Source organism: Papaver somniferum, chromosome 1 (genome assembly GCF_003573695.1).
Source record: "Papaver somniferum cultivar HN1 chromosome 1, ASM357369v1, whole genome shotgun sequence".
Taxonomy (NCBI): domain Eukaryota; kingdom Viridiplantae; phylum Streptophyta; class Magnoliopsida; order Ranunculales; family Papaveraceae; genus Papaver; species Papaver somniferum.
Window position 1 is genome coordinate 115414073 of NC_039358.1, and position 15061 is coordinate 115429133.

A 15061-nucleotide genomic window follows, 5' to 3' on the forward strand; every position below is an offset into this window, starting at 1 on the left:
GAAGACGACGAGGAATATGTTGACACTTGTGTAGATTACTCAAGCATTGATCTTAATAATGATCAAGAGCCTATTCAAAGGGTGGATCTTGAGGATGATGCATTTTTGAGTCTTCTAAAAAAGTCCCTTATAGCGAAATTTGCGGCCGCAAAAGAGTTTGAGCCTAATGATGACGAGTATGTTGAGAATGTGACCGTTATGACCAATATTGTGGAAGACCCAATTGATCTTGCAAAGGATTATTATGATGATGTTAATGCCGAGACTTTAGTTAAGGTAGAAATGGATGAATTAATGGTTGCAAGGTTTGATAGAGGACCACGATATAAAAGAGGTGAGTAATTCACTTGAGTTTTTCAAGGATGAAGAGGATTATGTGATACAAGAGATTGTTCAAAGTTTGTCTAACCCTTTGCAAATTGTTTCTTCTCCTTTACCTCTTGTTGGTTTGAATGCATGTGCTTCGAGAATATTGTTGAATGACTTTGTTTCTCGATTTCCACCATTAGAAACATTTGATTCTCATATTTTGAATGTTTGCATAGAAGAAACCATAGAAGTTCCTGAATTTTATGTTCTTTATACACTTCCAAGTGTGGACAAGAATAAGTGTGGGGGAAACTTCTATTGGGCTATAGCTTCACTTTTGCTTTATTATACTAATATTTGTGTGAAGTTACTATTTGCAAAACAGGTTACATGGAAGGATCCCCAACTTTTCAGATTATTGGTGTATGGGGAATTCGTCTTGCAAGTCGGGCTGACGACTTTAAACCAAGCGCTAAATGGGAGGCAACCCATACGATGAGTATTTCTTGTCTTATTTTTATATTCTTGTTTTATTTTTAGCTTTTTCTTGTCTTGTATTTACTTTTTCTGATTTCTTGTCGCATATCATTATAAGATTTCCCACCTTGACTTTCTTTGGACGATTCAATTTACATTGAGGACAATGTAAAGTTTAAGTGTGGGGGAGTGGTTAAACATTTGCATCGTAAATTTTTTTCATAAAAATTTTCAACTTTTCTGTAAATTATTACATGAAAAACTCCAACTTGTGGTTAGTTTAGAGTCACATAGTATACATGTCGCTAAGATTACATCGAGATTCTCATAAGAGTGACTGAACTTAGAGATGACAGAGAACATGATCGGGTTTCTTACTTGTATGAGAGTTAAAGTTGGATTTAACCATTGCAGTGGAAAATGAGGTGCATAATGAATTCGGTATTAGAGTTGTGGTCCCCTATAGTGGAGACTACCCATGTTACATCATGTGAGGCACCGACCTTCAATTCTTTGAACCTGTCTAAATTTGTGCTTTTAGAGTGTGTGTCACCGTACGTAAACTCCGGGTAGAATGGTGAGCTACCAAACCTCCCACCAATAGAAGCACTATTTTGATCTCTTGAGTGCTATTTTATCAATCATGATGGTGACATTGAATTGTTAACTTACATACAACTTGTAATCTTGTTCGCAGTTAGCACCATCCACTTTATCTCTCTCTACACCAACAGATCCATAGAAACACAATCATCATCAACAAGAGGAGCATCACAAATTCGAAGGAAAGTTGAAGACGTTCAAGGTTTACAAGAAACGGTACATAAATGAGCAGGTTTCAGATTCAAGTAAAGCAACAAGACAAGGAGCAGAATTTTTACAAGTTGAAGACTATTGTACAAGAGCGAAGATTATTAAGATGAGAGTTTAAGGAGTTTATGATATCGAGACATACAAGTTGTGAAGAATCAAGCGGTAAAGTACTTACACCATGGCCTTTGTACTTGCATTTTTATTTTATCGTATTTGTTAATTTGTATTTTATATTCTCTTGTTTCAAAAAAAAAATGAAAGAAAAAGAAAAAAAAAACTTGGGACATGGTCATCATTATGTTAGGTCTCTTGTCAAAAAAAAAATGAAAGAAAAAAAAAAGACAATAGAAAAGTTCATTAGGTTCATCATTAGTTTTAATATTTTGTTTGTTTTCATTTTGTATTTACTTTATTTATTTTGCATTTAAAAAAAAAAAGAAGAAGTTCAATGTATTATATTTGGTTTATTTTAGTTCAATGTATTCATTCAATAAAGCCAATGGAAAGAAGGAATATCAATAATGAAGTTTCAAGCAACAAGGAATTAGAGGAAAGAATCAAATTGTCAAGATTCTACGAAGTTCAAGAGTTATCATCAAGAGTTGAAAACCGAAGACGAAGATGAAGACACCGATTGAAGACCGAAGACGTTTCTATGGATGTTGTGAGAGTGGTGCTAACTGCACGCTGAACGGATAACGAGGTAAGTAAGCATATTCCCACCTTCATTAAGTGGTTGATTTCCTTTCTTAGAGATCGTCAGAAAAAAAGGGTTTTCAAAATGAATAAAAGATGTGGGTTTTCAAACAATTCGGAAGGTTTTTGCCTTCCTACCATTCAAGGTGTCGCATGATTCTCTCTTCATTCCTACCTGGACACATGTGTGACCCATAAAAAGTTATTTATTATTGAGAGAAAATTCATAAAACCCTTTCTTGTGAGGCAGAGTCGAGACTTTTGATCACTCCGAACCCGAATTTCTTTCGATAAGGGATGGTTATTTCTCTCTCAACTTTTAAGAATGAGATTGTGTTCATATATGTGTCTAACTTCTTATGACTAGTGTGCTGAATCTCTATGTCTTCTTAGCGCGTTGGATGCTATCATTTCGGAGAACTAGTAAGTTGGGAAAATAGGTTTTGTGGGTATACCTCTTGTAAACCTTCACGAGACTAAAACTCGTCCACTAGGGACACCTAGGGGTTTAAAGGCTTGTTATTTATGCTAAGAGTAACCGTAGCCTCGACGACACGGAGTTGCATGTACGATTTAGAATTTGTATTGTTTGATTTATTCGAGGACTAGCAAAGTCTAAGTATGGGAAAATTTGATAGGTGTGATAAACACCTTAATATTTATCTATTGTTTATGCTTTCTTTGCGAGTTTTCTTGTAAATTATATATCTTATGTTTACTTTTGAGTTATTAGGTACTATGGAGTCATTTGGATCAAAAGATGAAGAAATCGTGCATTTGGAGCAAAAAGAGGCAAAAGCGTCATTTCATCGCAAGTACTATTCGGATCCCAGTCGAAGATAAGGGACAACCAGTTGGAGTCCAAAAAGAATTGCTAAAAACACCCATGGGTGTTGATAGTCGTCCCAGTTATTACACCAAACCCTGAAATTGAGAAGTCATTTTCTCATTCGTTTTTCTTTCCCAAATTTCCTTCTGCTGCTCAACAGAAGTGGAGGTCGAGAGGGGTTAACCTGAAATTGACCGAGAAGAAGATAGAGTTGCTGATGGAGGTAAATCAGATTGAGAAGAAATATGAGTGATTTTATTGCTGAGTGCTGGACAGAGTTCAAGAGAAGTTCAGTAGAGAAGTTTAGAAGATTTTGACACTATTTTGCAAATGAAGAATTAGGGCACAGATCCATTATGGGTTTTGATGGAATTGATTGCCATGGGTATTTTGATGAAGTGGTGTAGATCGAGAAGGAAGAACTGTTAATGGGTTATTTGTGCTGCTGATTTGAGTCTTGAGATTACAAAGAAGAAAGAGAAGTTGGTCTGTTGAACCTGTGGTGGTTGAGAAAGCAGCTGGTGGTGATTGTACTGGATAACAGGGAGAGAACAAAACTGCAGAATTGAAGAGTGCAGCTGATAAGAGAGTTTGTGTTGCTGCAATGTAAAGAATGGCCTGAACTGGGTTTTGCAGCTGCAAGAAGTTAACTGGAGCTATAAGAAATGAATTGCAGGTGATGTGTGTTATGGAATGAATGTTGCAGTCAAGAGCTGAAATGCATGTGGTCTGGTGGTGTTAGTGGCAATGGATAATACATGGATTGAAGGCAAAGAAATGATGCAGCTGAGTTAGGTGGTGATGCAATGGGTGTTTGCTCTGCGTTTGTGGCTGTTGCAATCGATGGAAGGAGGTAGCAAAAATGGGTTTGATGCAGTGAACTGAACTGCAGATGATGCTGGCTGAAGGAAGTGGTGATGTTGTCGATGCTTTGAGCTAAAGGAGGAGATGTCAATGGATATGTTGGTGGTGATAAAACAAGATGGAGGCAGTACCGATGGATCTGTAATTCAGATTTGGATGAAGATGTTGATGTTGTTCAATGTTGGAAACTCAGGTGCAGCGAAGTGTCTTGTGAGGGAGCAAGGAGATGGTAGTGCCGTGGTGGTACAAGACAATCAAATGCAGGGATGTTGTCGAAAAATCTGATGCCGCAGGAATTGGTTGAGTGTGCAGCTGGTACCGAGAAGATCTGAGAGGTGAGACTGAGCTGGGAAGTGCATGTAGTCTTGTAGCTGATTGCAGAAGACTGATCGAGTGCTAGTGCTATTGAACCTGTGGAGTTATGGGATGAGTTGAGAAGATTGTATTACAGGGAAGAACTCAGCAACTGAATGTATGGCCTGAGATAGTTTCGAAACTGCAGAAACGGTGTGGGAATGCAGTGAAAACGATGATGTTGTGTATGAGCAATAACATGTTGAGGACGAGGAATTGTGAGCCGATGGAGATCAGGGAGGATCTGGTGACATGAATCTGGGGAAGAATTGAGTTTCGTCGTGACTGGTGGCGTGAAGTAGAGTTGGCAGGTTGATGAGGAAATGGTTCTGAGCTGCAGAGAACGATGTTGGGAGCTGAATCGCAGAATGATATTGCAATTGAAGAATGAAGTGGTTTCGTTGGTGCAGTTGAGAATTGAGAATGATAATGGAGCTGTGAAGTGTGCAACTGGTGCCAGTGAAATTGCAGGTGCGGAACAAGTGAGTATGTGGTGGTGTAATCAGCTTAGCCATGTTGCAGGTGGTTATATGAGGCAGTTTTGTGAGGGAAATGGATTGGTGCTGTAAATTAGATGAATGGATGATTGTGCAGGGAAGAATCAATAAAATGGCCGGAACTATTTGTCCGGGAACATGCATATACAGGGGTGACTCTGCCTGAATTTCACCCTTGCGAGTTAACTCAGTGATTCGATCCGACTCAGATGACCCAGTTCAACTCGTATGGACTTGGATCTGCTTTGACTGGGCTTCACTTGTGGGCTGTTTGGCAGAGGATGGGTGCGACATAAGTTAAGAAATCAGAGAAGGGAAAGTACAAAAGGGAGACTTATATCTCTCAACGGAAAATCTTTGCTTCTAGTTTTGGTTTTAGGATTTAGTAACATGATAGGTTTTCTTTCCCTTCTTGTTATGAACTCCACTCACATGTTTAGATAACTCTCTTTTGGTTAAGGAATAAGTTGGAGTTCCAACCATGATATTTATGCAATGAATTAGTTTTGTCTCCATATTTTGTTGCTTATGATTCACTTTTAATATTGTTATATGATTTGAATGCATGTTTAGTCGAGTCGCGAATCGATTGAATTAGTTTTCATCTCTATTGTTATATTAGGATTATTATACGCAAAAGTGATAATTTCTGATTGCAAGTAGCATAATTGTGAGTATTGCTTGTAGTGATACATCCTAGTAGTCACAAGTGGATCATAACCTTTGTTAAAACGGATTAGTGCTTTTACACGTTCGTTTGCATTGATTAGTCTTATTTCATAGAACTTAGTGCTCTTAGCGAGTTAAATTTAATTGTGCTTTTACACTTTAGGTTGCTTTCTAGGTAGAATTCACATTCGCATCTTTTAATGTGCTTGTTGATGACAAGAGGAAATTAGCGGGATATTCTTGCGATCAAGGTATCGTAGGACTTTTGATAAAAGTTGAGATTAAATATCAACTCTAGTTATTGTTACAAATTCATGTTTGTGAATGAAAACTAATCCTTGACCAATATCTTCATCTTATTGATTTGCTTGTTTATTTCATTATTTGCTTTTAGTTATTTTCCTTTACATAAAAATCAGAAAACCCCCTTGTTTATATAGGAAACCGAAACAACTTGACAACCTAGATCCTCTCTGTGGGAACGATCCTTTCTTACCCTTGTTATATTATTTATTTTGAGTTGTGAGAAAGTGTAATTTATTTTTGACGCATACGACAACGATCAAGCAGCAACCGCAGCGTCCCATCCAGAAGCTACCACAGCAGCAACTTCCATTTCTTGTCGGGCGTTTGCTTCAACAACAGTCCCAGCGTATGTTTCCGTAGCTTCTCCAGTTGCTCCAACATACATTGCCTCTATCTCCTCGTCCGCCTTGACGGCATCCTCATCGTTTGCGTCAACACCCATGACAGCAGTTTCGACGTCCACTCCAGAAGCTGTTTCAGTTTTGTAAATCGTGTCGACGTCTTCCCCATGAGCCTTTCCAGCTACTTCTTGAGGATGTCCCGGTTCGTCCGCATCAAAGTCAAGGGTTACGATACCATCATGGACAGGGTAATTAAACTGGTCCTCACCTAAAAGTTTCATGGACTCAGTCTTCCGCCGCTTCAACCGAGAGGAGAATCGTTCAGCCCTAGCACTGGGTTGTAGAAAAGCTACGTTGCTCTGAGATCTCCCAACAAGCCGGGATTCTTCATCGTGCCTCCACCTTTCCTCCATGTCCACTGAAGCCAAGAGAGTCTGAACACACATCCGCACTCTGCATAAATGGGCGAGAGACATGTCTCGTATAATCTCGTCAGCCTCACGGAACAGAGAATAAATTATGTCTAATACCTCCTCATGAGTATAAGACTGGTTTTCGTCGGGTTCTGAATTTCTTTTCGAAGAGGTACGATCATCACTGGAAGATCTCATTATATGCTACAAATTTTTTTTTTACCATGTTTGTACCAGCAATCTACATGACGAGGAAGACAAAATGGAACTAGGGGAAGAAACACGATACAATACCTGTGGGGAAGATGGACGCGATTTTTATGATGATTTGTATGGGCGAAGGATTCAGGGTCACCTCTTATATTCAGCAGAAAATCTTTTACCAGCCGTGAATTAAGGCTTCACACGCGTGATACCAGCTGGATTAGATATTTCTTTATACGGAACAATTAGGGTTTGGTGTCCGAGTCATTCTGACTTAGCCCGCGCCATCCTCCTATCCCAAGCCGCGTCCGAGCCGCGCCAAGCCGAGTCGCGTCCAAGCCGTGCCCAAGCCAAGCCACGTCCAAGCCGCATCCAATCCAAGCCATGTCCAAGCTAGCCACGCCATCCGCTACTTCAGCTAGCCGCCCATCCGTTACTTCAAGCTAGCGGTACCAACGACCCATGGCCAAGATAAATCTATGCAAAATCCTCCAGCACAAGGATCACGGATTTCTCATGCCTTCCACTAAAGGTTAATTAAATTTCCTTGGCGATCTCTTCACATGTTGCTCTCTCGATTTTGCTCTCGCCTGTCACCATCTCATGCTTACCCCGCAACCATGCCACTGTTACGTGCTAAGCAGGGGACTTAATGTTGATGGTGGTTTTTAGCTTAGGGTTAAAATCGTAAAACCTTGCATCAGATGTGACGTCACTCTGCAAGGAAGCGGTGCTGCGAGTACTAACCTCTCCACCGACATATTTATTGAGCCACTCAATACACTTTTATCCATAACAATCTGTAAATTTCGGCACCTCGCCAATACGAGATTCATTGAGTACTTTCCAGTGCTATGTTCCCCAGCAGAACCCTTAATCGGTATGGCATGACGGATTTATGTTCACTCGCAGCGGAGTAGCATGAACCTCCAAGTACCAAAGTTAAGCCCATTGCACGAAATGCTCAGACAGAAAGCACGCTGCAATCTGCAGATAAAGATTTTGTGTGGCAGCATACAAAATCCAGCTAATTATTATGATAACTCGCAAAGAACTCATAAACCCAACTAATTTGCAAATTAGGGTTTCGCGCCCCGCGCAGTATACTGGACCCCGTTGGTCGAAACCATACTTAAACAAGCTAGGCAACCAAATCCGCCACAGCGCGCTAAAAGTGCGGCCGCGCCCTAGCATGCCGGCTCTCTTCCCGTCGACTAATCAGGTCGCTTCAAACCTGCCACGGCCACAAAAAGGTCGCCATACTAAGTTGGCTTCCCAAAACACGCCAGCTTCCCAAAAACGCGCTAGCTTCCCAAAAAACGCCAACATGCCTCACGCGCATGCCAGACGCGCTTACCAGACGCGCATGCCAGACGCGCTTACCAGACACGCTTACCAGACGCGGATGCTAGACACGCATGCCAGACGCGCTTGCCAGACGCACATGTCAGACGCGCATGCCAGACGCGCTTACCAGACGCGCATGCCAGACGCGCTTACCAGTCGCGCATGCCATACGCGCTTACCAGTCGCGCATGCCATACGCGCTTACCAGACGCGCATGCCAGCCACGCTACCACGCCTCTGGCCACCGACGGAAGGTAGCCATAATCAATGGCTACCCTTCCTCCTGAGGTGCAGATCTCAGCCGTACAAGTTCGCCACCAAGCCTGTGGCAACTTTTGGCCACAATGCCAAATTCCACGATTTGTGTCAAACCCTAATTTGGCCACGCCAAAGGCATGCGCAAGCCATGCCAGCACCACGGCCACACCACTGGCCGCCAAACGGAAGGTAGGCGCGATCAACGACTACCCTTCCTCCTGAGATGCAAAATCTCGGCCGTCGAAGGTCGTCACTGAACCGACAAGCCTCTCTATCTTAACTTTCCGCACATAGCAACATGCTACACGTTTTCCAATGAAAATACCCGAGACATCAAAACATGTCACAAACTGGGGGATGCTCATCAGGGTATTGGTCTGGCGGTTTACAACGTGCAGCGTGCAATACGCCCGTTACAAGAAAGTGTCATAAGAGTGAGGCGGTTAGTAATAGCAAGAAATAAGTGGTGAAACACATCTTCACTATGGAAACATCAATTCCAGGCGTTAACCGTTACCACTTTTCCACCACTTAACCGCTTCCACTTCTTACGAGGCCAGGGTACGTATTATTACGACTTGTATAAATATGTTTCACCTATTTCCACCAAACAACAAGTTTTGGTCAGGAGAATAACACCACATACAAAAATCACCTGGTAGCTTTCCATTCAACTCACCAGTTCAATTTTCTGATACAAGTCACAAAAACGCCCACACTTCCGGAATCAACTATTCTGACCTCAACACTTTCTTCGCTTCCCACCCTAAGACCAACCCTTCTCCTTCACTTTGTGACCTAAGCAAGCCTAGAACGACCATTTCTTGGTTTAGGCCAGGATTGTACAGATTGATCTCTCGAATCAAAAGTACTCCCGTGCAGTACATTGTTTTGGGTTTAGATTTTCTTCTCACCCGCACTCACACGAAATTACCGAAATCAACAGAAACGGTTTTCACCCACAAACAATTGGAGACCACAGCGGGAAATTAGTCTCTCGGTTACAATATCAATTTCCAATTCACGATTTCATTTTTTAACCCCGATCTCAAGATGGTAGAACTCAGGTCAGGATCAGCAACAAACCCTGAGAACACTGGCGCCGAAATTATCCTCGGTGTTAACATTTCTCCCAGTGGTGCTAATACGCCATCTGTCAACACCAGCAACATGGAGAATGTTCCTTCAGGTGTTACACCTCCAATCACAAGAGCCAGAGCCTCTACCGCGGAAAATGCTCCTTCAGGTGTTACACCTCCAATCACCAGAGCCAGAGCTGCTGCCGCTCCTCCCAATGTTTCATCAAGTATGACACCTCCAACTGTTACCAAAACTGCAGCTACTCCGCCGTTAGGACGAGAAACTGGAGGATCCAGAGGGAGCCGACCCTACATTAGTATTGCTGATTTGATGGAAAGGCAGGAGGTTCTCGCCAGGGCCCAAACAGACATGGCCTCAATCCAGAAGGAGGTGCTTGCTTTTCTCAAGACACTGACAGAGCGGTTACCACAAGAATCACGCCAGCCAGAGCTAATGAGGAACACATCCAGTACCCCTGGCGCTAGCACCTCAACAGGGCACACATTTGTATACGAAGAGACTCACCCGAGAACTTCTGCTGAAAGAAATCAACCGCCCAATTTTGTCACGAGAGAAGATTTGGAACGACTTCTCCGAAACCGAGACAAAAGCGACTTCATGGACATGCATCAGCATCAGCCCCCGTATCCTCCTGAAGTACAAAGAATTCCTCCTCCAAGGGGGTACTCTTCCCCTCAATTCTCTCTGTACGACGGTACCGGCAATGCGCATGAACATGTCTCTCGATTCTTGGAGTCCCTGGGGGAACACGAGTATAATCACGTTCTCCGTTTGAGGGAATTTTCGAAATCACTTACTGGAAGAGCATACACATGGTACAATAGCATTACGCCAGGCAACATCTCCAACTGGTCTGATATGGTTGCAGCTTTCTACAAGAAATACTTCTTTGTGTCTGAGAAAATTACCTTCTCAGATCTAGGAAGGATGTTTCAACGAAACAACGAACATCTGAATGATTTTGTCAAAAGGTTCAGAATTCAAGCGCTCGATTGTCATGACCCAAATGTGAATGAACAACAATTGGTGGACTCCTGTATCAATGGCATGATTCCCATCTATCGCGCCTTACTAGAGAATCTGCGATTCCAGACATTCTTTGAGCTTCATGAAGCCGCAAAACGGTCAGCCACAACAGCACCAACGTTGTTGGAAAGAACCAGGCCAACTAGAAGCGAGGACGCACGCGAAACTCGAGGAAATAGACGCCTCATCAATAAGCAATACAATACTGGTCCCTCCTCTGTGAGCGTGGTAGACGAAGGAGGAAAAAGGAAGGCTCCAACAGCAGAACAACCATCCAAGCGCGCAGCGCCAGCACGACAGGCATCTCTGTCACGGAAGACCACCGCTAAAGCTCCCATGTGACATCAAGAGGCTGGAGAAAGTGTCTTGGATTTCCCGTTCCCAATCGAAAAAGTGATTTAACTCTTGGAAGCATGGATCCAAGACGACGCCATCAGGATACCTCCTATCAGGCGCCCACCAACCAAAGCGGAAATGGCGAACCCCAAATATTGCCGTTACCACAGATTTGTCCACCACCCGACCAGTGACTGCAACAAGCTGAAGCATATCTTCAAAGAAAAGATAGAAGCAGGGGAGCTTCGACTAGACAATGAAAGAGTTCACAGAGATCCACTTCCAGTCAGGAGTTGCATGGTCTATGGGGACTCCGTACACGAAACTGTGCAATCCAAGATGCAACATGGGTGCAAAATTCTCTACCTCTCCAAGGCACATCGTCAAGACATCATCACATCCCTTAATCGTGTTGTATCGGGAAAGCGACTCTTTCCTACTGAAGAAACCACACCAGAACCCCAAGCTCTCTTAGGAAGCGGTGCTGGAAAATAAAACTGGGGACTGCTGACCACGGTTTATCTGAGGAACGCCAAGATCGATAACACATTCATCAACGTGGCGTCTGACTTCAACATCATTACCATCAAAACCCTGAGAGCGGCGGGAGTTTTGAAGCAGGAGGCTACCCATTCCCCAACCATGGTCAAAAACTTGGAAGGAGAGGCGATAGACGCGTATGGCTACATCAATCTTGAAATCAAGGTGGGAGACACTCTAACACATGGAAAATTCTACATTGTCAAAGAACTCTCAAGCTACGACATGATTCTGGGACGCACGTGGGTACACGGTAACAAAGCTAAGTTAGGGGTATCCCCTCTGCCGATGTCGATACCCGAAAGAATTTCCAACAAGCCGTCCAACTTTGAAGATTACATGCTGCCATATCAACAACTTACCAATATAACTCAATTGCCTGGAGAAAGCCCGTCAACGTTCAGCCGCAGATTCCGAACACAAGTAAGTCTGGTTAAACAACCCTTTCTGCACCCAGTCACCTCTCCTCTCGGCCAAGCATGGGGACTCGGTCCTATTATCAACCCAAGCGTCATTAAGAGATGTGAATGGGATGTTGGGCCTTTCAAGTACTTTGTCAAAAATTGGAAGCTGTCACAGCCAAACATGACGAGCTCAATCAAGTGGTTGCGCAACGCTCCAACCCATTTCAAATTGGAGATGTGGTAGTCAAGATGACCTCGTTTCAAGTTGGGAACATAACAGTAAAGATGGCCACTAGACCCGGTCCGCCTAAAGAAAAGGAAGACGAGCCATATCTGGTGGCAGATGTTATCTTGGGTGGTTACTGCAAGCTCATCAATACCGAAAAATTGGAAGGTGTCACGATTCACTCGCGATGGCTCAAACCCTTAAATACCTAAAACGTTGTGCTACCTTCACCTCCAGCGTTCTCCTTCAGCATTTCTTTGAGCATTTTCCTTTTCATGCAATGTTTGTAACTCCTCAAAAATGATTGCACTGCTTGCATTCATGAGTAGAATTTTCAATTCCAATTAAAGAACATCTTTCCTTGAAAAATTTTCCCCTTAAAGGAAAAATACCAAGTAAACCTAAAACTCTCATAGAGTCATTATCCGTCAATTGAAAACCAGAGAAATCAAATCACCACAAAAATACCTATTCAAAAATACTCAAGAAGGAAATATGCAAGGAAGACGATCATCAGGCGGCAGAACAAATACCTTCTTCAAGAATATTCGGTTCCAAATCTCAGAAACAGTATGAAGGTTTTATTAATTCATTCAAAGATGTGAAACCATAAAGGATGAATGACGGAATGTTACTTGACGAAAACCTAACTCCACGTTGAAAGCAAGAAATTAAAATCAAACTTCTGGAAAGTCAAAAGAGGATACACATTAAGAAGAAATAGCAAAAGTAGAAAAATTGGTCGTTAACGGCAGACGCCTGGATCAATAGCGCCTTCATCAGATCTTCTTCAAGCACTCTCCCCAGCATGCTTTATGACAGCAAACGTTCCATCCAAACGCCGCCTCGGCAGCAACAACCTAAGCGTTCCATCCAGAAGCCGCCTCAGCAGCAGAAACCGCAGTGTCCCATCCAGAAGCTACCACAGCTGCAACTTCCACTTCCTTTCCGGCGTTTGCTTCAACAACAGTCCCAGCGTATGTTTCCGTAGCTTCTCCAGTTGCTCCATCATACATTGCCTCCGTCTCCTCGTCCGCCTTGACGGCATCCTCAGCGTTTGCGTCAACACCCCTGACAACAGTTTCGGCGTCCACTCCAGAAGTTTCAGTTTTGTAAATTGTGTCGACGTCTTCCCCATGAGCCTTTCCAGCTACTTCTTGAGGATGTCCCGGTTCGTCCGCATCAAAGTCAAGGATTGCGATACCATCATGGATATGGTAATTAAACTGGTCCTCACCTAAAAGTTTCATGGACTCAGTCTTCCGCCGCTTCAACCGAGAGGAGAATCGTTCAGCCCTAGCACTGGGTTGTAGTAGAAAAGCTTCGTTGCTCTGAGATCTCCCGACAAGCCGGGATTCTTTATCGTGCCTCCACCTTTCCTCCATGTCCACTGAAGCCAAGAGAGTCTGAACAAACATCTGCACTCTGCATAAATGGGTGAGAGACATGTCTCGTGTAATCTCGTCAGCCTCACGGAACAGAGAATCAATTCTGTCTAATACCTCCTCATGAAAAGAAGACTGGTTTTCGTCGGGTTCAGAATTTATTTCCGAAGAGGTACGATCATCACTGGAAGATCCCATTATATGCTACAAAAATAATTTTACCACGTTTGTACCAGCAATCTACATGACGAGGAAGACAAAATGGAACTAGGGTAAGAAACATGATATAATACCTGTGGGGAAGATTAACGCAATTTTTATGATGATTTGTATGGGCGAAGGATTCAGGGTCACCTCTTATATTCAGCAGAAAATCTTTTACCAGCCGTGAATTAAGGCTTCACACGCGTAATACCAGCTGGATTAGATATTTTTTTATACAAAACAATTAAGGTTTGGTGTCCGAGTCATTCTGACTTAGCCCGCGCCATCCTCCTATCCCAAGCCGCGTCCGAGCCGCGTCCAAGCCGAGCCAAGCCGAGCCGCGTCCAAGCTGTGTCCAAGCCAAGCCGCGTCCAAGCCAAGCCGCGTCTGAGCCGCTTCCAAGCTAGACACGCATCCGCTACTTCAGCTAGCTGCCCATCCGCTACTTCAAGCTAGCGGTACCAACGACCCATGGCAAGATGAATGTAAATCCGCCAGCACAAGGATCACGGATTTCTCATGCCTTTCACTAAAGGTTAGTTAAATTTCCTTGGCGATCTCTTCACATGTTGCTCTCTCGATTTTGCTCTCGCCTGTCACCATCTCATGCTTACCCCGCGACAATGCCATTGTTACGTGATAAGCATGGGGACTTAATGTTGATGGTGGTTTTTATCTTAGGGTTAAAATCGTAAAACATTGCATCAGATGTGACGTCACTCTACAAGGAAGCGGTGTTGTGAGTACTAACCTCTCCACCGATATATTTATTGAGCCGCTCAATACACTTTTATCCATAACAATCTGTAAATTTCGGCACCTCGCCAATACGAGATTCACTGAGTACTTTCCCGTGCTATGTTCCCCAGCAGAACCCTTAATCGGTATGGCATGACGGATTTATGTTCACTCGCAGCGGAGTAGCATGAACCTCCAAGTACCAAAGTTAAGGCCATTGCACGAAATGCTCAGACAGAAAGCACACTGCATTCTGTAGATAAAGATTTTGTGTGGCAGCATACAAAATCCAGCTAATTATTATGATAACTCGCAAAGAACTCATAAACCCAACTAATTTGCAAATTAGGGTTTCGCGCCCCGCACAGTATACTGGACCCCGTTGGTCGAAACCATGCTTAAACAAGCTAGGCAAACAAATCCGCCACAGCACGCTAAAATGCGGCCACGCCCTAGCATGCCGGCCCTCTTCCCGTCGACCAACCAGGTCGCTTCAAACCTGCCACGACCTCAAAAAGGTCGTTATACTAAGTTGGCTTCCCAAAACACGCCAGCTTCCCAAAAAACGCGCTAGCTTCCCAGAAAACGCTAGCATGCCACACGCGCATGCCGCACATGCTAGACGCGCATGCCAGACACGCTTACCATACGCGCATGCCAGACACGCTACCACGCCTCTGGCCACCAACGAAATGTAGCCATAATCAATGGATACCCTTCCTCC